This window comes from Bemisia tabaci, chromosome 7, assembly GCF_918797505.1.
Source record: "Bemisia tabaci chromosome 7, PGI_BMITA_v3".
NCBI classification, from domain to species: domain Eukaryota; kingdom Metazoa; phylum Arthropoda; class Insecta; order Hemiptera; family Aleyrodidae; genus Bemisia; species Bemisia tabaci.
The window spans coordinates 21,698,364-21,722,309 of NC_092799.1; the positions used below are offsets into that span (position 1 = coordinate 21,698,364).

Consider the following 23,946-nt stretch of genomic DNA (forward strand, 5'->3'; position numbering starts at 1 on the left):
CCGCTCTCTTTTTGTGCCGTAGTATCTTGATATATTTTGCGAGGAAAGCTCCGTGCTCTTGAAGGATGCCTGTCATTCTTAATATGTTGGAGCGCCTTCAATTTCTTATGATACAGTGCAATACCTCTGGTGTGAAACAGTTGCTTCATACGCCGTGGCACGCTGCGGCGCGGCGGGCGGGCAGAGAGCGCGAAACGCGCATTGGCGCCTACAAACCTAACAGTGATACTTCACGCATTGCGCACTGCGTGAAGTATCCCTGTTAGGTTCGTAGGCGCCAGTGCGTCGCCGCTCCGCTTTGTGTTAGGCTCTAATATTTAATCTCGCGGAGTCAGCGTTTTTCAACTCATGATTCTGAAATGTTTGCACACTCTCTATGGATTATTCTCATTTTAATTGATGAAAAAAAATGTGTTTTAAAGGAAAATATAATGTGTGTTTTGTAAACATTAAGGTAGTTCCGTAAAAAACTTAATGATATCCAAAGCACACGAATTTCTACACAATTTCTTATAGCCTTTTATAGCCAATGGCGATAAAGTGTAAAGCCTGGCGATAGAAACTATATCCCGACTGTATACTTTTTTATAGCTTCGTATAGCCCGGCTCTATGATTTGCTCCGCTTTCTACAGCCAGCTATATGATTTTCTATAACCCTCTTTAGTCGGCTATAAAAACTCCTATGGTATTTTGAAACGCAGCTCCTATCGCAAATTTTTACCAGGGGTATTACGAGAACACAAATATTTTTGTCAGTGTGGTATCGCAGCGATTATTTCTTGATATCACCTTAAAGCTGAGAGTTGCCTGTAATGTGTCTTTGAAAAGGGGAAGGTGTGCTGGGATCTTCTTTGCTGATAAATCATTCGTCGCATTAAGAATTCAGTTTCCCTGAGCGCAGGGCTTTGAAAGAACTTCCTTGAGGCTTTAAAAGGGAGCCCTCTAGAGCCTCTTAAAAAATGGTGTAAAACAGACGCTATAATACCCCGGGTATCAAAAGCTTAAGCGGAACGTTTTCCGAAAAAAGATTTGAAAGTAAGTGATTTCTCCTTAGCCCTAAAAACACGAGAATGGAAAAACGCAAACATTTAAATTGTGAAAAATGGTAAAATGAAAGGAAAATAGTAAAAAAATGGAGAAATAAAATAGCGAATACAGATACAATACAAAGAAGAGAAAGAGCGGTTAGACGAAATACAAGAAATAAAAGTGGGAGAGGAAAAGGAATTGAAAAAGGGGAAAAGTTTCAGCCTAATCGTGAAGAACATTTCCACGAGTCCAAAATGGTGTAAAACAGGACGCTATAATACCCCGGGTATCAAAAGCTTAAGCGGAACGTTTTCCGAAAAAAGATTTGAAAGTAAGTGATTTCTCCTTAGCCCTAAAAACACGAGAATGGAAAAACGCAAACATTTAAATTGTGAAAAATGGTAAAATGAAAGGAAAATAGTAAAAAAATGGAGAAATAAAATAGCGAATACAGATACAATACAAAGAAGAGAAAGAGCGGTTAGACGAAATACAAGAAATAAAAGTGGGAGAGGAAAAGGAATTGAAAAAGGGGAAAAGTTTCAGCCTAATCGTGAAGAACATTTCCACGAGGTCCAAACGTCATACAAACGAAAAATCGAACAAACAATTTGATAAAATAACTTTTATCTGGTCAAGTAATGTTAAGCTCCATTGATTTTAATGCAACAGCTGCAGAAAGTATGTGCGTAACTCGTCAGAAGTTCGTCCTAGCCGGATTTAACCCATTTCACGATAGGGAGCTGAAATAAGCAACAGTGCTAAAAATGTCGGTAGGACTCAGCTCTCAGTATGTTCTGGCGGTGACCTTTCTTCATGATTTCAAGCTTTTTTCACCTTGACCCTTCACCTCATCTCTTCAGTGCAACTTGCCTACCCATTCAGATTAGATTACAGTTTGAGTGCGTTATGAAAAAACAAGTTGACGGTATCATACACAGAGCGACATGGTAAAAAAGCGTTTTCGACATATTTTCAATTTGCCTCAGGCAAAGTCAATGTAATACTTTCAAACAAGCGATTTATTTGGTACGATATTTGTACGACGCGAAATTCAACGCTATGAAAAGCTGAGGAGCATTCAGATGAGGTATTCTACCGTGCTAAAGAAAAACGCCGTATGAACATTCGAGAGTTACCAAATTTTCTTTGATAAAATGTTTATTTTTTTAGGGAAGTCATGAATATTTTTCCTTTAAATATTCAAAATCTTTAGGTGTTAATTGCGAACAAAACTACCTGAAAAATTGGGAGGAAAATATTCATAAGTACCGGGAAATTCGCGTTTTATCAAAGGAAACTTGGCAACGCCTGAGGGTTCATGCGGCGTTTTCCTTAGCACAGCATTATTGTACCCTTGTTTTAGGATTAGGGTGTCCCAAAAGTCCCTTCCACCCCCTCTAAAATTTTACCTAATTGATATTTTGAAACGAAACTTTGGGGATGTTCATCGATCAATGTTAGCTACTTTTGGGGCCCCCCAAAATTTTCGGGCCCCCCCGTGGGGAGGGGCTGCGGACCCCAACTTTTTTTTTTCAAATAGCAACCCCTATCTTGTGATACCTCATTCGAAAGAGCATAAAAAACTAAGAATTTTGGCGCAAACCGCAGATCAATATCTTAATTTTTGACCGAGTTATGATAGGTCAAAGGTCAAATTTGACCTATTTTCAAAAAATCATAACTCCGGTTCAAATTATCGTAATGAAAAAAATAAAACGGGAAAATTTACCAAATTGTAAGCACTTTTAAGTAAAAATCACAGAAATTACTTCAAACTAATTTTAAGGGGGGTTTCGGACCCCCAAATACGTCAATTCAAAGGTCATTCAATTTTCCCGCGAAATAAGCCAATTTCCCCCAGATTTGCCTCCACATTAGTTCAGTAAGGTCAAAATCAGTTCAACATTACGTTGGCAAGTCCCCAAATTTCGGGAAAAGTTAAAAAAAAAAATTTAAACGGTCAAATTTAATCACCTTAAATTTCGTTTTTTTTAAACTTTTCCCGAAATTTGGGGACTTGCCAACGTAATGTTGAACTGATTTTGACCTTACTGAACTAATGTGGAGGCAAATCTGGGGGAAATTGGCTTATTTCGCGGGAAAATTGAATGACCTTTGAATTGACGTATTTGGGGGTCCGAAACCCCCCTTAAAATTAGTTTGAAGTAATTTCTGTGATTTTTACTTAAAAGTGCTTACAATTTGGTAAATTTTCCCGTTTTATTTTTTTCATTACGATAATTTGAACCGGAGTTATGATTTTTTGAAAATAGGTCAAATTTGACCTTTGACCTATCATAACTCGGTCAAAAATTAAGATATTGATCTGCGGTTTGCGCCAAAATTCTTAGTTTTTTATGCTCTTTCGAATGAGGTATCACAAGATAGGGGTTGCTATTTGAAAAAAAAAAGTTGGGGTCCGCAGCCCCTCCCCACGGGGGGGCCCGAAAATTTTGGGGGGCCCCAAAAGTAGCTAACATTGATCGATGAACATCCCCAAAGTTTCGTTTCAAAATATCAATTAGGTAAAATTTTAGAGGGGGTGGAAGGGACTTTTGGGACACCCTGTAGGTGTTCTCGTTGATTTACAGGGTTTTGCTTATGGGCACCTACTTTTCTTCGCAGATAACCCTTACAGTAATTAGAGGAAACTTTATAATTGATCATGAAACAAATAATACGAGGGTCGAAAATAAAAGCCTCCTGAGAGGGAACCGCAATTTGGACGCCGGTTTCGAATTTTGAGTTACGGATACCATGCGGCATTTGAATCATGCGGTTCTTCGCACACGCGCGGTTTGAGTTAGCCAATCATGAAGCGGCTACTGGCTGAGTGCCAGGTAATGTCCCGGCTCGAGAGAAGTGTGCGGAAAGAGGCGCACACGGACTAGGGTAACCTAGAATAAAAAGAGCATACCAGCCTGTGCTGCCCTGCTAAGGAAAAACACCGTACGAACATTCGAGAGTTGCCGAATTTCCTCCAGTAAAATGTTAAATTTTTAGAAGAGTTATGGATATTCGCATGAAATTTTCAGATAATTTAGATCTGAAAATAAATAAACATCTCTAAAAAATCGGTGGAAAAATATTCACTGATTAACCTAGAAATTTATGTCTAATGGAAGAAAATTTGGCAACGTCTAAAGACTTATACGGTGTTTTTCCTTAGCACGGCAGTATTGGTCTTACGCGAAAAGCGATCAACCAAACAGTGCATTCTACTATAGGAACACTGCATTAGAAACCACGTGAGACGGAAACTCAATTTTGTAGGGCACGGAAATCCTTCTGTATTAAAATTATTGGATCATTTCGAGGGGTAAATTTCCCGAGAACGTATGAAGAACTGAGGTATACAGGGATCCTATTATTAGTGTAAGCGGGTGTCTGCAATGGACAAAAGAGGTAGGCAGGTAGGTAAAAGACTAACTAACGGCAACCCACGAGAGACCCTATAGTTAGTCAATCATTTTCTGCCTTAGTTCATGGGAACCATCCCCTATTATACCTACCTCCTTCGTCCATTGCAATCAGCCACTTCTACCAATAGGTTCACTCCATACCCCTTCTGTCTTCTTTGTCTATCTATAAGTTAAGATAATCAGCCCGATGCCTTGTTACGGAAGAGAGCCGTAGGTGCATTCCTATATGAACCACGGTTAGCACATTCTCTTATATGTCTCGAGACTCATTCCAGACTGCACTTACGGCTCTCTTCCGTAACGCGGCAGGTCTGGGTAGGCGACACGCACGACAAAGGTCGGTAAACGGAGAGTGGGGTAAGGTCATAGCGAACGCGCGCCGACGACGTCGCGTCGCGGGCGTTCAGCGTGAACGCGCGCTCTCTGCGCTGCTGAAGCCGATCAAGGTTGAAGTCATCCTTGCCATATCGGCCCGACAACTCACGATTTTCCCGAAAGTCCAACGCAAGGTTGATGCTTCGGATTTCAATGTTGACATTGATGGTAGATCGACCGAAATAAGCCACTTTCATACTGTGGTGAATGTAAAGCACCGAGCTGCCGTGAATGCGTTTCAGGATGAGCCTTGAGACACATTAGAGTATAAGGTAACCATGGCTCATGCAGAAATGCACTTACGCACTGAAAAAAAAATCTCGGTGTGTTAACTAAGAAAAGGGTAAAATTACCAAGAATTCAGGGTTCTATTTGATCCCAGTTTTTTCTAGGTAAGATTACCATTTATGGAATTGGTAATTTTACTGAGAATCTCGGTAAAATTATTGAACTTTCCCGGTAGTTTTACTGGACCTTAGTAAAAACGCCAATATTTTTTATCGACTGTGGTAGAATTACCGGGATAAAATGGCAAAGTTACCAGGAATTGATTACCAATAAAAGTGGTATTCTTACCTGAAAAAAAAACGGTAAAAATACCGGTTTTAGGGAAGCTTACCAGTCTATCTTGGTAAAATTACCAATAATTGGAAAAAAAGTGAAATGGTAAAGGTACCAACGCACCTTGGTAAAAACGCCGATAACTTTTTTCAGCGCGGCTCTCTTTGCTATCACGACATCAGTGAGGGTGTGCGAATGACGCTTCGTATTATAAGTAAAAGTTGACGGAGGGGAAAAGCTCGACTGTGTCCGCAACTTTGAACAACCTGGTGGCTGGGACCGGGATTTTCAACAGCTAAGATTGGAATATTTGGCCACCAAGAATCTGGATCTCAGTAATGGAGTTGCGTCACCGAGAAAAAAGGATGACAAAAAAGTGTGCGAGAACTCACAAAACGCTGAGTTAACGGCTACAGCGGTTACTTTAGCAATGTCAATATGTTAAGCTAACTGCTGTGGCGGTTAACTTAGCGTTTTGTACGAGTTGTCGCTTACTTTTTTAGCACCCTTTTTTTTCGGTGAGAGCTGATTTTTTTTGCCCAGTTTTTTGTTTGTTAGTTTTCTTTTATTTTTTCATACTGAGCTACTCAGCGTAGCTACTGTTTATAAATGTTAAAAGGTAGTTTCCCAGACGAGGGAACGTAACTCCATTCCAAGGTTGCAAAGTTGAGTCAAAAATTGATTTTTTTTACATGAATGTACTTGTGAAATTTTTGTCAAAAATAGGCCTTATTTTTGCGTTAGATTAGAAAAAAAAATAAGTTAAATTTTCAGTTAAAAATGCCAAAAATTCTTTCGGTAAATAGGTATGCAGTTTGATGGTGGGAATTTGGCAACATTGAAAGGTTACGTTCTTCCGTGAGGCAAGTGACGATATGTTCCCAATTTTTGACGATCTAGTTTTGATGTTGAAGATTATCATTATTTTCCATTAGTTTTGACAAGAAAAAATACTCTTGATTTACTCGAATTTTTGCTTCAATAAATATAGAGCAAAGCCCCTTAAATTAAGCGGATTTTATTTTGATTCAAGCAAAGATCCGATTGAATCAAGACTATTTCTTCTTGTCAATTTTTTTAAGATTGGGGACTCCGGATTCAAGAGACTTTTTTCCAGTGATTCTGATATGCTTTGACTGTTACGTATTTTACAATGCTTCCCATCCTTAGTGAATGCAGTTCGTATTTCTTGCGCTCTATTTGAAGACATTCGATTCTGCAACATCTCAATTTTGAAAAAAAAAGAAGAAAAAAAAACACCGACAATGCGACTGACTGGAGTATTTACACACTTTCCGCATGCGATAACGATAAGTGCAAAATCTCTCGAAAATAATTTTCCGCGCGTGTAGTGGAAAGAGAAAACCAAAGAGAAGAGAGACTGCATCGATATTGGCTCACGCCGGCACGGTGAAATCACAAATTGGACTTGAAACAAAATTTGTGGATTAAATTTCAGGTTCTAGTTTTAGTCAAGTACAGTTTGCTCCCCCCGAGGAGATTAAAAACTGATACAATAGCACAAGTTGCCAGCATTTCTTCACAGTAAAATATAAAGACAGAAACGTCTCATACGAGCTGATCAAGAGCCTTTGAAATAGTGATAACTGCGACTGATAAAATGAGGGGCTTCTTGTTAGAGGACATGGCGAATGCAAACTGGAAGTTGCTGCTTTTTATTAAGGTGTATCTCACCTGCATTAACTAACCACCTAGTTTTGTGCAGTTTAATTTTCGCACTGGAGATCCGCTAGTTCCATCGGAGATCGCGATGGTAATGGCAGTGATAATCGAGCAACTTTTTTTCAGAAATAGAAAATTTCTGAGGAAATTGTTTGAGATACTTAAACTTTCTACTTTTCCCGAATGAAAAAATTTATTCATTCAAAATCAAGAGAACGGTTGCTTGATACTGACCATGAGCTCCGTCCTGCCAGCGGTTGTTCAATTGCTTTTTGCTTTGGATCAAACCATTAAACAATTCCACCTTAGATACATTGTATTCAGAGGAGAATGAATGATTAAGGATAGAAGCATTACATCACATTCCATCCACGAACGAAAGTGTAGCGCAGTGCACCGGTAAGCCAGTTAAAGCGGGACGCGATATTAAATGATATAGCACCGCCTAGATGCAACTATTCGTGTTCCGCGGATGTCCGTGTTGCGTTCACAAAATTGAGGGCGTTTTAGTTTTATCGTCCTAACAGCGTAATAATTCGCCTAGCGCGGCATGCCAATGCAAGAAGTTTCATTGCTGAACAAGACACGCGGGAACAAAGGTAAATAGCGACAGAGAATCAACGCGATTATGCGTGGGTAACTAGGTACTCGTACAACATGGAACTATACCGGAATCGTTCTTAGCTAAAATCCTCTTTCCCGGGAGAACAAGAACACTCGTACTGTAATCACTTGCACTTCAAGAAGCGACCGGAAACGTTCCACATTCCACGGAACTTTCCTTTCTCTGTCACTTGGCTTTCCAAAGAAACTTTGATCCCTACATTTTCGGTTCGAACTAATCTGTTTAAGCATTTGCCGAGCTGTTACGCGGCAAGAGGGGTAATAATGGGCGTTAGGCGGAAAATAAATGAGTTTAATGACGACTTTCTATCAGCCTGTAACCAGTGTCAAGTATGAGGATGACTTCAAAACAATACAATAGCTTCAAGTCAAGCTAAGAGCAGCTTTAGAGAATGGCGAATTTTTCTTCAAAATTATGCAAAACCAAAAAGGAGAAAACTCCAGATTGATCTTCGTTATTTTCCCCTGCATTTGAATCCTGCAGCAGAACGAATGGCAAAACTCTTACAATTTTAAACCCAATATTAATTAAACGTGGGAAGAGAAAAGAGAAAAAGTGTTATTTACTCTCTCCCGCACGGAACGGAAAAAATTCCCAACTACGAGGAAGTACGAATAGGTAGAAAAAGATAACAACCTAATTGGTGCGGCTGTAAAACAAATTAGAGAACGACTCAGTGGCGTGGCGTGAGTTGCGATGTATCGATTGTTATGCCATTTAAACCTATGGTAAAGAATCGATTATTAAGGTGTTCGCTGCGAATACCCTGTTTATCGATCCTTTTCCATAGGTTTAAATGGCATAACAATCGATTTATCGCAATTCACGCCACGCCGCTGAAACGACTAACGCCCACTTGACATGGAAGGACAAAAATCTAATGTAGGCCAGACTTCTCATGATACTAACGTTTCGCTAAAATAAACGGTTTTAAGTACTGCGGTACAAAAGCATGTTCTTGTTGTAGGATGAATTTTATTTTTTCTCTTCAGAATTTTTCATGTGTGTAATGGGTTGGGTTTCCTTAAAGAAAGAGAGAGAGAGAGAGAAAAAAAAGGGGGAAAATAACAGGATTTTGCGAGAGGAAATCGATGACTGAAAATAACTTTTCAACTGAGTGAATTTCAGCACGCTTGTTTCTGATTTAAGCTCATGATTACAGCGTTACCATAACACGAATCATTCAAAATCGAAAAATAACTGGTTGCTGTTGCAGCTTGAATATTTATTAGCAATTATTGAGCATTTATCATAAAGGTTTCGGGGAAAACTAGTGTTTAAATCGAGAGGCACGCTTTCGAGCATCTTTCAATCAGTCGAAGTTCAGACTGGCAACACGTTAGTCACGCTGCGAAATTCGCATTTGCAGCTTGCCCACGCAGTGCGGTGCCACTGACTGCTGCAGCGCCGATGTCTACGAAAAGTTGTTTTGTACTAAAAAAAACTTAACCGACTAGTTTAGCAACTTTGAAATGCGTTTACTGCCACTGGTGCTTTCAACTAGCATGCAGTTGCCTGGCCATTTTGCCGTCAAAAATGAGAATGCACTGCGCAAGCTGTGATGATGTCCTTAAAATGTTCTACCGTCTTTGGTCAAAAATTCTAAATGCGGCCAAACTTTAAATTCTACTTTTGAAGGCCTGAAATATTACGTTGTTTTTTTATTACCAGTGTCCCCCACTTTGGAAGTTTTGGATTTGAAGTGTCTGTCTTCTAATAGGTACTGACACCACAACATTTTTCTGACCATTTTTCGTGATCCCATCGATTATAAAAGAGATGTGTTTATGCTGCCAGTAACCAAATCGTCAGTTTTACTATTTGTTAAAAGCATCCCTTGATTATGAAATTATAGCTTCTCCTCGTGGTCACGAGTAAAATCTGCCACGGGGAAAAATCTATTTGTAGAAGTAAAACAAGTTCAGAGCGCAAGGTGACAGTTGACTGAGGTGTTCGCACGATTCATGGTCAAGCGTCAACTTTGTAATCAAAGACATGCTTTTGCAGGTATTAGCTCTCACATGAAATTAAGCACCTACAATTTTTTTAATTGGAAATGATGGCGAAGAGTAATTAATAATGAAGGCAGTTAGTAAACTGTTAACTAAATAACTACGGTAAACGCATCGATTTCACAAACGAACTGCGGCAGGTCAAGGTGCCGAAGATAAAGTGGCAAGGCAACTTGTGCTACCGATGTTGAATTGCAAAAAGGGTTCAACGGTTGTTGGTGAGAAATCTTATTGATTGCCTATGCTACTAACTAATAATTTTCTCAAACTTATTAAATGTAAAAGAGATCTTTTATCTCCGCCGCGGAAATCTTAGAAACTGACCGATATACATAGAAGAACCTTTGAAGTTTATCTACGAAACGAATGACAAAATTCTGCTGTACAGTTTTTTTAGAAGAAGAATGAAGCATAAGATTAAATTATTTAACACTTTACGAAACACAATTAAACGAAATGTAAAATGGAAGACCAATGGGTAAAATCTGACTTAAAATACCGCAACAATTTAAAAGACGTTTTAAACTCTCTATCGGCCGTAGACTGACAAATATCTAGGATAAAAAAAAGAAAATCCTGACGAAAGATGGTAGTTACTCATCGCAGCACCCTCTTGACCAGATGAAAAAGTGACATTTCGAGATTCTAATGAGGGTTTCCGGTTACATTTTGGAACACTGTGCCGGTCGGTTTGGAAAAATTACCCGCTTCCCCAGAATTGCATATTGTAATAGGTGCGACAGTTGCAGTAGGTAACTTTTCAAATTGTTACGATTCAGTGACACTACATAAAATTGATTCCGCGATCTTGAATCATTATTCCCGAGTAGCTTTGAGAGCAAATCGATTTAACCTTAGAGAGCTCACAAACAGAGGTCATTTTTATCGGTAGTAAAATAAGTAGTATCCGTCATTAGGCCAGGCAAAGGGAGCCCTCAGGTGGAAACTTGATTGATTGCACCATTGATTAAAAAAACCCATTTAGAGCAGGGTATGAAACAAAATTTTCAATTTTCGGTGCTTTATGTTCCCATGTACTTTAAAATGACATTTAGTTAGAATTTCAAGTCATCATTGGCGGATCCAGCCAATTGGTAACATTGCCTTCTCTCCATTTAAACCTATGGAAATATATCGATTCTTGGAGGGGCCAGATGCTCCGCCAAGAATCGATTGTTTAGCATTGGTTTAAAAGGAGGAACTCCGCTGTTGCCAAATTTCTGGATCCTCCTCTGCAAATCATGAGTCGCATCATTAGTAATGCTACAGATGCTTGACGTGAATCGTTTCTATGACTGGTAACAGTGCTAGTACACTTTAACCGCATTTTTTTCGACTGCCTCGTAAGTCGTTGTCAAAATTTGGATTGCTCCCAAAAGATCCATGGGTGATTAAAATATTTGAGGGTCCTTTGCGCCAGCCATGGCAAAATCACAACTTATTTTATTCCTCTATCTCATGTTCCTCCTATTTCAACCTATAGGGGTTTTACGTCTAACTCCATCACGTTTAAAAATCAAGGAAAAGTGGACCTTTGCCGCTGGCCATTGGCGGATCCAGCAAATTGGCAACATTGTCCTTTCTCCATTTAAACCTATGGAAATGTATCGATTCTTGGAGGGGCCAAGTGTTCCGACAAGAATCGATTATTTAGCTTAGGTTTAAACGGAGAGAATCCGATACTGCCAAATTGCTGGATCTGCCTCTGCCGCTGGTCGAGGCAATTTTCCGAAAGGCTGGACCCCGTTTCTTAAACCTTAATTATATTCATTCCCATTGTTTAAGTTTCGGGTGGAGGCTGGCAGCGTTTCGACGGTGCACTGAAAAAAAAGTGGAAGTGGGATTGACCATAATGGTATAGTAAAAAAAAATATGGTGATAAAAAGCCAAATAATGGTCGATTTAAGCATCTAGATGAAAGTGAGAATCATACTCGATATAAAAATTACCATACCCGGATTGTAAATATCAGTTAGGTGTGTCTGTCCATCGTTTAGGTATTTCTCACCATCAGCTGGGTATTTTTTACCATACGATGAGTTAAAAGTATGGAATAACATGGTAACACTTGCGTTTGATATCTGTAGGCATCTGTATGCGACTGGTCATGGTGTTGGTAGGTTAAATTTACCATACTGGTATAGTCAGCGTGGTGAGAGCTCCCGCTTGACTGCGCTGCGGTCTGTGGTCCGCCATTTTTCGTTTGTCTGTTTGTCAGTTATAAATTTATCACGTTGAGGGTCGGAGTCCGTGGCTGTGTTTTATTGATCCATATTAATCCATGTGAATCCACGCGTAATTTGCCCAAATTTGTGTTCGAATTGTCCCTAAAGCTACCGTCTTCTCTTCGAATCTATCTATATTGATCTGCCACATACATTTTCTGAGATTTTTTCGTTATTCGTATCGACCAATTTCTGGAGGTTAGGAGTTGCTACAATGAATCTGGCTTGCAAAGTGAAGGAATCCTGAAAATTTGAAAACCTTCGCAAAGTTGTTCTGCAATCCAGTGAATATCGGTTCTGTGTAAAGTCATTTCGAAAACATAAAAGTGCGGAAGTAATTTGAAAATAATCGACTAGAAGTGATTTTTGAATACTTCGTTCGTAGGTATATCTATATTCTTGTTAAAATTTTCGAAGCTCAACATACTCAGATGAAGAGACAAATGTGCGTGGGATTGATGTTTAACTGTAACTTTAAGCAAAATTTGGCAGCTTCTGCCCCACCGTGAACCGTGCGATTGGATTTTCATGTAGTGTCTTTTTGTGGGTATATTTTGAACGGATTTTCATGTAGTGTCTTTTTGTGGGTATATTTTGAACTATCTATTTATTATATGCAATTAAATTTTCCGTGGATCTGATTTAGTCTGTAAATGATACCTTAACGCGAATAACAAGTATGGTTTTGGTATCATTTACTTGAAATCAGTGAAGCAATTATCTGCTATTTCTCGTTGAAACTGTCTTTAACTGCCATTGATTGTGTATGTAACGGAATTTCTAAAAGTAAGATGTAAGTAAAATATCCACGACTTTCATCAAAAGCATTTAATAATATAAGATGAGTGGATTTTAGAATCTACAAGGTTTGTCGCAGCATCTGGATGCTTGAAATTACCATACTAGTCAGTCGGGAACGCCACACTGGCACTGTGTCGCATAGTGTCAGCCGTATCGTGTTATTTACCATACCGGTATATTGGTAACTATGCTGCAGCTTCACTGTGTAAAAAATCAAGTAGACAGTATGGTAAATAACACCCAAACTCTGGTAAATCCCACCGATTATTTTTTTCAGTGTGCAAGCAGAGGCGGATCCAAATTGGCAACACCGGATTTCCTCCATTTAAACCTATGCTAAATAATCGATTCTCGTCCGAGCACATGGCCCCTCCAAAAATCGATACATTTCCATAGGTTTAAACGGAGAAAAGACCATGTTGCCAATTGTCTGGATCAGCCAATGGGTGCAAGTCTGCAACCGCGTAAGTCAGTTTGGGGCGTTGCAGACTTCCTGTCATACTTTACTTTTCAGGGGAAAACGACTCAATGGCACTTCTGAAAAACTTCCGTAATTTTTCTTCTCTGTACGAAGAAATGTCAGCGAAAAATTCAAGGAATGATGTCGATTTGTTCTCCTTTAAGAAAATAAAAGAGGATCGGAGATTTTCAAACACGGCAAACGAGATACGTGGCGGTTGTGGACTTACACCGTCGATCTGTCCTAATACCTTAAAATCCGTCCTACTCTACTCCTTCCATCCTAAGTCCGCACAGAGTCGATCTTATTTTTCAAGAATTTCCCTTTAGGCCGATTACCGAGATAGTCAAGATAAAAACACGAGTAAATAGCAAGAGCTATCTGGTGTTTTGCACTTCAAGATTGAGAACCAATGATCGATCATCGATATTTCACCATTTAAAGCTAATGTAAAGAATCGATTGTTAAGGTGTTCGTCGTTTATCGATCCTTTTCGGTATGTTTAAATGACAGGTCAATCGATAAATCGCAAAGTACGCCACGCCACGGGTGAGAACAGAAGATTAAAACCCTTGAACTTGAGTGGTGCGATATTTCATCAACAATGACAGGGCATACGACAATTTTTGGAGTGCCTGGTGAGGAGAAATGATGAATTCTGACTGCAAATTGTATGTTTCCTCAGAAAGAGTTGAATTTACAAGAACAATCGAATAATACGAAACTCTTTGGAAGTAACATTTTTGACTGTTTTTGACCATGTAAGAAATCTATGGGCATGAGTGAGAATCGACAGGCATCGATGGAAAGGAATCACGGGATGGAGGCATTGAGTATAGAAAAATTAGTTTTTGATCGATGATCTCGACAGTTAAATGAAGTCGAAATAAATTTGATACAAACTAAAATTTTACCCAGTGTATGTGAAAACCACGAGATGATCGGCGTGCAGTTATTCTGTCATTTCAGATTCCTATAACTTGAAAGAATTACTTTGTTTTACTCATCTTTTGCCGCTAACTTATGCCTTCAACAATTTGGGGGAACTCTCGATGAAATGTATGCTTTAGGCCTGTAAAAATTAATTGATTCCCCAATTAATCAGTAAAGTTTTCTGCGTACACACTAGGACAGGACCGCTTCTTCAGAAAATTCTAGGAGTAAATTATAGTAGTCGTCATTCTTTATTAGTCAAAGAAACTTGGATGGAAAAACAGATATCTAAGACCAAATATCAGGTAAAGTGTAACAAAATTAGCTGGGCGCAAAGATACGATGATAACAAAACTAAATATTTCTGGAATAGATAACCATTGCTGCGCGGAGGATGTTTTTTGGCCTACCTCGGGAATCGAAGGAGAAACGAAGGGGAGAGAGCCGGATGGGTTTTCTCGCGTTGCAACATTTCAAAGTTTCACGACATAACTTAGTTTTTAAACGACACACGGGTGTTTTTTACATAAAAAAGTCCATCAAATCACGTAGAAAATCCGCGAAGATATCTAAAGTATATAAGGAATCGTTCAGGAGGAACTGAATAAATTGTCGGATGAAACTTTGCGATGTTGTAACAAAATAAACCCACCCTGCCATGCTGCGGACACGCGTCGTATGAGCATTCGAAAGCTGCCAAATTTTCCCCGATAAAACATGTAGTTTTGAAAGTTATGGACATTTTTCATTGAAATTATTAGATATTTTAGCTTAAATTGCAGGAAAAACTGTCAGAAAATTTAAAGGAAAGTATTCACGATAATCTTCTTACATTCATTTTTTAATGGAGGAAATCTGGAAACGTTTGAAGCCTCATACAGCGTTGGCAGCGCTGGCTTTCAACCCTTCAACTTGAAATGCTTGTAACCTTCTTGTTTCAGGGTTTCCATCATTTCTTGCTTTACTAATTTCGTTACTTTTTATGATTTTCCCCTGCTCCAAAATCGTCATATTCTCAGACTTGCAGAGAGCTCCGAGTGAAAACCTTCCTCTGCCGAACTTCGGACAAAATTTCCATTTCTAGATATCGGACTATTAGAGGAAGTCACACTGAAATTGTTCGCGCTCTCTCGTATGGCACCGGCTGAAATTGCCGATACGGAGAGCTCCGTGCGATCACCGCGAACTTTTGTTTTTCCCGGTTTTCCAGACCGGTGGAAACTCTGTGTCCCTTATTGCTAATAGTATCTCCTATCTCAAACATTTTCGGGCAGAAAACTCCATCGATAAAAAATATTTGACAAAAAAAAATGCCTCTGCACGAACAGCGGCACCCCATGTGTGCCCTTTCCGAAGATTAAGTCGAAATTGCGGTGGACTAGTGAGTCACTGAGTGTAAATGAATTCAATACTCACTCCCAAAAACCAAGCACGGATAAAGGAGAGCCGGCAGGACACAACACTCACGGATGTATCGACTAACAACTACGCAAGGCAAGATCGAGCGCACCTACGCGCTGGGAACGTGAGTGCTACACTGACCGCTGTGTCACTGACGGCACTGACGCAATAACATTGGGACGGTCGAAACTCGAAAGTTTACGCGCAATCGCGATGTTACAAAAACCCACGCTCAAGGAGGTCACGACTCCCCGCCCGGCGCAGAGTACCTTGAAATATTCTGCTTGTACAGCCGTAACAGCTGGCGCCCTCTTCTGGCTGTTGACAGGATTATATTGAACTGTAGTTCTTGGATTATCACCAAAGAGGGCGCTTTGCGGGCCCGGCTTCAGCGGTGGCTTACAAGGGCGACGCCCGGGGGCGCCAAGCATCGGGGGCGCCGCGCTGGCACACAGTGGATCGGGTCAATTAGAGAGGTCGGACACAAAATTTGTGACTAAAACTGCAAATTTTGATGTTTATTCCGTCGCATTGGAAATTTCCAGGGGTGCTCATAGAACAAAATTATACGAGGCAACCAATGAAACCACTTTTAGAACCTCAAAATTTTGTATGAACGGAGTTATAAGCGTTTAAAGTTTCCGAATTTCGTCCGACCTCTCCTACTGACTCGATCCACTGTGCGGCATCTTGGATTGCGCCTTATGCCCCTTAATTTTAACACTCACGATCAATTAAAAAAACGGTAAAATAATTTTTAAAATCAAATGGTCGAATGCAATCGATAAATTATATGGGTATTATCGATAAAAAGGGCAAATCAATTCGAGAATGTCTGAATTAGAATCGAGTCAAAAATAGCAGCTGAACGTCACCTTCCGGCCAAAGTAACACAAGCGCCATGCGACGTTTAAAAATTTCCGCCACCATTTTATTTTTTTTACAGAGAAATTGTCCAACGAAGCTGTTCGAAAATTTCACTGAATTATCTTTGTGCTGCCGATAAAATTCAATGAAATTTTCAAACAGATTCGACCAAAAATTTTTCCGCCAAAGAATAAAATGACGGAAGAAATTTTGAAGCGTAGCATGGCGATTGTGATACTTTTTCCGGAGGGTGACGATGTAGAGTAAGATTTTATGTATATATGACAGCTTTATTTCTTTTCATTAAACCAAAATTAATTTTATACAATTCAAGTTTTAGAATCGCTGCATCGTTTAAGCATCGTCCGAGTTTCTGATCGAATCGTTGCAATTAAGATACATATTTACCCTTTAATTGGGGTAAAAACCGGGCAGGGAGCGTCAAATGAAATGACGCGACGCGTGAACCTATAGTTTTGCGGCGATTTTAGCGTCGCGCACGCCATGGAAGGGAGTGCGGTCGAGTGTCGAGTCATCTTTAGTTATCGCAAATAATAACTCTCGCATTGCGTTTGGTGCAATGCGAGAAGTATTCATACAGTCTTGTAGGCGCTAACGTGCGCTTAACGCCGACCGCACTGTTTGGCGCGATGCAGGAAGTATTCCTGCAGTCTTGCAGGCGCTGATATGAGTTTGACGCCGACCGCACTGTGTTTAGCGCGCTTATTCGAACTCGCGTTTGGACAATCGCGGCATCGAACAATGAGGCTTAAAAGGCCCATGTTGCGTTTCGACGCCGTATGAGCATTCCAACTTTGCCTTGTTTCTCCCGATAAAATATTTTCTCTGAGAAAAGTTAGGAAAGTTCTGAATGTTCGCTTTTTTTAGATTGAATGGATCATTCAACAAGGTACAAATACACGCACTCTGAGACATGATTCTTCACCAGAATTTCACGTAGAACACGATTCGCGCAACGCAAACTGCTGCAATCTGCAATCAACTTCTGGCTAAGACATTAGCGTTTTTATAGTTCATTGGTTACGGGAATTTTGAATGGCCTGGCCCTAAGAAAAACAAAACCATACGTGAGTCGAATTGCGCGCTACAGTGGCTTCAGCAGACTACTCAATCGAGCATTGTTTCTTTTCAACACTGTGTTGTTCAAAGTGTGTACAGCTTGAGCTGAGCGTCAAGATTGACATTCGATTTCCTTTGACATTTTAGTAGTCGTGAATGCATAGCTAAAATGCGCTCCAGCCGGAAGTGTATTCAGCAAATGAGTAGTTTTTATAGGAGGATTGAAAACAAACAAACGGTAGGAAATAAAACATAATAATAAGAACTTTGCAAAACGATAATCCGAGTATCGGAACTTGGCTGTCTTGAAAACGCCTTCAAATGCGGCGTGATACCCAAGATCCATCCATATAGGTCAGTCATTCCCGAAACCCAAATGAGAATCTTCTGCGCATGACGTCAGCATTACTGCCGCGAAAACCAGAAATGTCGGAAACAATGCTTTTCTTATGGGAGAGAACAAATTTTTCTTAATGAATCATTTAAATTTCTTACTTTTAAATTCTTTGAAGCTTTCTGAGTGTCGAAAGGAACGTTTAGAAATTAGCGTCAAGGGTTTCAATTCAGCTAAATTTGCGTTTTTATATTTTTAAATGATTTTTGAAGTCAGCGATGTAACAAGCCATCTAGTGGTATAGATTCGCGTGTAAAAATGGCTGATGCAGAGTAAACTGTAAAAATGAAAGAACACAAATTCGGCAAAATCGAAACCCTGAATGCTAATGTCTAAACGTTCTTTTCGACACACAGAAAGTTTCAAAGGATTTAAAAGTAAGAAATTTAAATGATTCATTAAGAAAAATTTGCTCTCTCCCATAAGAAAAGCATTGTTTCCGACTTTTCTGGTTTTCGCGGCAGTAATGCTGACGTCACGAGCTAATGGAAAGGGGCTTACCCCGAGCGGGGAAATCTGCGCAATGACTGACCTATATGGATGGATCTTGGTGATACCTCACGCATTCCGGAGAGTTCAAATAGTTGTATCATTGCGCCGTAGAAATGCGACGGCAGATTACAATTGAAATAGCCTTCATACACGCTGGTCTTGTCGATTTCCTTTGACATTTTAGTAGTCGTGAATGCATAGCTGAAATGCGCTCCAGCTAGAAGTGTATTCAGCAAATGAGTAGTTTTTATACGAGGATTGAAAACAAACAAATGGTAGGAAATAACAACATAATATAGAACTATGCAAAACGATAATCCGGGTATCGGAACTTGGCTGTTTTGAAAACGCCTTCAAATGCGGCGTGATACCTCACGCATTCCGGAGAGTTCAAATAGTTGTATCATTGCGCCGTAAGAATGTGACGGAAGATTACAATTGAGGACACCGCACCAAGAACAGCCTATAGGCGTATAGGTCGTTATTACGCCCATCTGCTTTTCGGATTCTACGTACCCTGGACTATGCTGTGGTAGCGATAGAATATAGATAGGTAACGGCTCGAGGTCGAAAAACCTTTTTTTTCCGAGTTAAGTCAGGCCTCTGGATCGATGGGTGCAAGAACGACCTATAAACGGGCCTATAAGGTGCTAGTTACCCCTTCCTTTACTCACCATCGATATTCTTTCATTTTGCGTTAATCATAAGTGATTAAAATGATTTATACTTCATATTGCCACCAAAATGACAGTTGGGCGTAATAATGGCCTATAAACCGCTTTTTTTTTAAATTAAATATATGAGAGTATAAACCCAAAATGTATCGCAAAATCTACCCGGCATCCTTCAATAGAAGGGTTAGGTCACCCAAAAACACCAAAACAGGGTACCTGCATAGAAAAGTCTGCGCAGTACATCAAAAACAAAACTTTAAATGCGTTTTTCTCAAAACGCGGTTTCCGGTTGTAGGCTGTTCTTGGTGCGGTGTCTTCAATTCCTGCTTCGTTCAATTTTCCGCTAAATTCTATAAGATAAGTTCTAAATAAATTTTGCCCCCCCCTTCCTAAGCTTTCTGGTTGTCTCCTCTATAAAAAAAACTGGGTCTTATTTTCAAAATCTGATTGAAGCGGGCTCATTACGGGACTAGCACCTGTCGATAACCGCAAAAATTATGCAAATCGGCCCAGTAGAACAGATATACCACTTAGTTTATATTAGAAATTGCAAGTGGACAGTTATAGTTTCACCAAGGACCTTCTTACCATTCTTAGATTTTTCCCCAATTTTCAACGGAGAATTAGACATGGTCGCAGCATGACAAATTATATTTTTAAATTTTAGGAGTTTTTCATCTGAATTTTCAGGGAATATAGTCCCGGTTCTACATATTGATCAACATTTAGACCAATCAGCCTGATTTAATTTCCACTTAGCCATTGAATCAGGTGTATTCGATAGTTTAGAATTCGTAAAAGTAGTGATATTTGGGAATCGATCCTTAAAACTTAAATCCAGAATCTTTTTGCACATACCATTTTAGTTAATGCAAAATATAAAGGGTGCATATTGTCAGATCAATGTTACTGTAAGCTACTGAAGAGTAAGATAAAAAAAAAGAAGAATGGGCCTGTTGCAACATTTGTTTTTTTTTGTTTTTTTGTTTTTTTTTTTTTAACAAACAAGCACACGCCTCATTCATCGAAAACGTGGTTTCTTTCCGATACATCGATCCAGATTGGTGGCGTGGGGTGCTTTATGATGTATCGATTTATCTACAGTTTAAACCTAGGGAAAAGTATCGATAAACAGGGTGTTTGCAACGAACACCGTAACAATAGATTCTTTACTACAGCTTCAAATGGCGGAAAATTGATAGTAGATCACTCACGCCCCGCCACAGATTCAGATTGAATGTAATTTAGGATGACTGGAATTGTCAATTTGGAGGATGTGTTGATAGTAGTATCTTGACCTATTGATTTTTTCTGATTACTGAGGGTCTCTCAGTGAATGAAAACCCATCCCGGTTTCATCTAATTTCCTTTCAAATTCTCATAAGAAAGACTTTCAACGCAATAAAATTTGATCAAGTTGTGGCAAAGCTTGATTACGAGAGGTTTTGGGATGTAAAGAGGAAGCAGAGAATGATTTGTTACGTTCTTTTTATTGAAAAAAAAAATATATATATTAAACAAGATAATACAAAACATATGCGAGTGTTATAGAAAAAACTTGAAATTAAGACAATTTAAAAAGAGCAAAAAATTTCACAGCATCACTTCACATCCAACGATGGAAACTTTAATAATTATTGAAAGCGAGGTAAAACTAACTAGAAGTGCATATTTGTCGGTGCGGTGCCGTCAAATGACGTGTCATTTGACGGTAAGGTCCAGTTACACGATCAAATTGAGCCATCAAATTGGGCCTCTCATTGGTCGCATCCTGACCTCAGGTCTTTTTCCGCCAATCAGAGCTTCAATTTGATGGCTCAGTTTGATCGTGTAACTGGACCACTTCCCTACCGACGAATAGCGCCAAGCCTTAAAAAAATGGGAAATAATGTAATGCAACGGTCGCTGCAACTTAACTGATGAGTACGCAGTTCTTAAAAGACAGGGATAAGTACACTTAATTAAGATTTAAAAAGTATAATAGGATAAATTAAGTATATATATCAGTGTTAAATCTATGAGAGTTAAGGCATAAATGTAAACCCCTCTGGAGGACATCTTAGCTTAAAAAGTCCTGTGCATACATGTGCTAAAAGGGGCGGAGCAGTTTTCTCCAATTCTTGACCATTGCAAGAACAGAAACATTTGATCCCCCCAATCTCTTGGGAGGTAACTGCAACTAATGATATCAAATTTCTGTTCTAGATAATTTTTCTTGACTCTTATGAACAAATTTTGACTCAAACAGTATTGTGGATTACCTTGTAATTAGAATGTGTTATTTGAAATTGAATGTTGGCTGCCTTTTTGGATCATAGTTTCGTTTCAGACGCATTAATTGGGGATGGATGTTTATTTGAAAAGTCAGGCATGCTCATGTTTTTCGGGAGTGAGAAGAAGTATCAATTCTTCCTCCTTAAAAGTCATGTTAATCTTATATGTTAATACAGTTTTTAATGGATTTTTTCTTATTTTATCTTTAGGCGCAGGCATGGAGGAAGCAACAATAATTGATTTTTTTGTCCAGGAGTCGAGCGCAAAAAAGCGTAAGTTAAAATCTGTAAATACTAGCATACTAAAATAAATCATTAATTTTAGTTAGAAGTGAACACATTTTTGCTACTGGGTGTATTTTCATTTAATTCGCGGTTTTGCTTTCTTCCGCATCCTGAAAATGGTTTTAAACGCATTTGATCACGTAGATGTAAAAATTGAACGCGGTGCTGGATTTTTTTTTGTTTTTCGAATGTTACAGGAAACGGCGTTGTCCGTGTTCTGATTTGTGACATAAAAGTCACCCGAATTCTCATCTAAAACCACTGAGTAAAAGGATGTCGCCGAAGAAGATGATACGATCACAGACAAGATATTAAATATTTGCTTTACAGGAATGGAAATAACTGCAAAGGATAGAGCTGTACCAAAATTTGTTTGTGATGGATTCAAACGGACTGAATATTTATCAAAGTTATTAGTGCAGTAAAAGAACTGGTTGGGGGTTGAAAGTACGGATTTTAACTTCTAGGTGTTAAATGATGGCCAAAACTTTGAACCACATCGGGTCAAAATTTTAAGACTAAATTTGAATTATATGTAATGCTCTAGGTCCTTGATTTCTTTTTAAGCTTTTGAAGAATCTACGGTTGCAGTTAAAGAGGATGCCGCCAGAGAGGCATTTGCAAAGGCGTATGCCCAGGGCTATGCCATGGCAATGACGTCTCAAGTAAGTGTTTTTGATCCGACCGAATGAAGGCGCCGCGGATATTGTCAGAGACGAAGTGGATGCCCGGTGCAATTCCAAAACGAAGAGGTGTTGACGCACATCCCTGAACGCAATGCCTAATGTCCTCTTGTAAACGGCACGCAGAGCACAACGCGGCCACCTTTACCCATGGCGCTAGCGGATATCAAAATTTTGAGACGTTACCGAAGGACATGGTCAGGCCAACGAGTCTTGATGTACGGTTCAGGACCGGCTGACCCAGGTCGCATTCTCATTTTTACGACTGCATAGAGTACGCAAAGATTGGCGGCTTGTAAGATGATTTTCACAGATGGGACTTTTAAAATTGACCCTCGACAGTTCTTGCAACTGATGACAGTCCACGGAGATTACTAAGCGTACTTCTTTCCATTTGTGTATGTTTTGTCCGTAAAAAAATACGAAGAAACGTCCGATAAACTAACGTTTTCCGGCGTGTTTTTTTTATTTTACCCGGGAGAAATTGAAAATACGTGTGTGTATGTTGTACTCGTGTTATAGTTTTTCGGTAAAAGGTTTGTTTCTTTTTTAATAAAAATGGAACATTGCAACGGGTGTAATTGAAGAGTGGTTAATGTGGTAGAATTCACGGTAAACGACGATCGTTTTAAAGATTTTTTTAATTGCTTACAAACTAATTTCCAGCAAGATACACTGCCCTTTGTGTAATTATGAATTATTACTCAATTGGGAAACAAAACAATTCCAGTAACAGAAGAACTACATTGATCAGAATCGACACAAAAAAAGTGTAATTTCAAACAATCCTTGTGTCGAGAATTTTCAACGAGTCGCCCTAAGCAGTCTGACGGCTTGGAATAGGGTCAAGTGGTTTGCTAAAGAGGTTCTTTCTTTTAAATCCCTTGTCTTTAAGAGATTGGAAACTACACAAACCCCTGTTTAGAATTTCATTACTTTCTCAACCATGTTGTTCTGATTAATCTACTGTCTTTTGTTTAAATCCTTCCTGATGGAAGGTGGGTAGAAGAGCTGATGTTATGCTTCGCTGCGGTTTCGGCTCTCTCTCTTTCCCTCTAACTTAATCCTTTCTTTGATATGTCTTAATTTATTGTACTTAGATTAGTTACCCTTTATACTCTCTTTCTGTACTATGTTTCACCAATAAAGGAAAATTGAAATAATAAAAAAACAATCCTCGTTTAAAAACACTTTCTTGGATCGTGTCCATTTGACGGTGCCGTCTGTTTTGCGCTTCCTTGCGTATTGTTGCCAATGCATGGATGCCACGTACACGCCATCCACCTCTGCGATTGCTCGAACAGCATGTGCAGGTGCTACATCACCAAGACGCTGCGCAACCACCTCGGCAAGTGGCTTTCTCGAAGCTGCCATGGAACAAGCAACTCCTCTCGCGAGCGATGGTACAATCTCGCAATATATCTCTTGCGTGGCGAATGAAAATCAGTTAAGATTTCAAACTCACGGAGAAATTGGATACGAACATGTGAAAATCGAAATATACCCGTTTATGGAAATAGCCCAAGTCGACAAGCTTGGGTTAGGTTAGGTTAAGTACACAGCCCGCCATCCCACCCCTGAGGGCCGCAGACGGGGCCGCGGCTGGCACCCTATAGCCCCTAGACAAAATTTTCTCGTGAGTGAACTCAGTATTGCAAATCAGTTGC

At 39.5% G+C, this 23,946-nt stretch overlaps 1 protein-coding gene across 2 annotated transcripts in view; it reads right to left on the reverse strand.

Annotated features, from left to right (window-relative positions):
- Positions 1 to 15,720, reverse strand: part of PCB (Pyruvate carboxylase) — a 51,406-nt gene extending 35,686 nt beyond the window's left edge. For both annotated transcript variants that reach the window (XM_072302401.1, XM_019040167.2), the window contains exon 1: positions 15,547 to 15,720. The gene's annotated coding sequence lies outside the window, so the exon portion shown is untranslated. The remainder of the gene's footprint in view (positions 1 to 15,546) is intronic.
- Between the last annotated feature and the right edge of the window lie 8,226 nt (positions 15,721 to 23,946).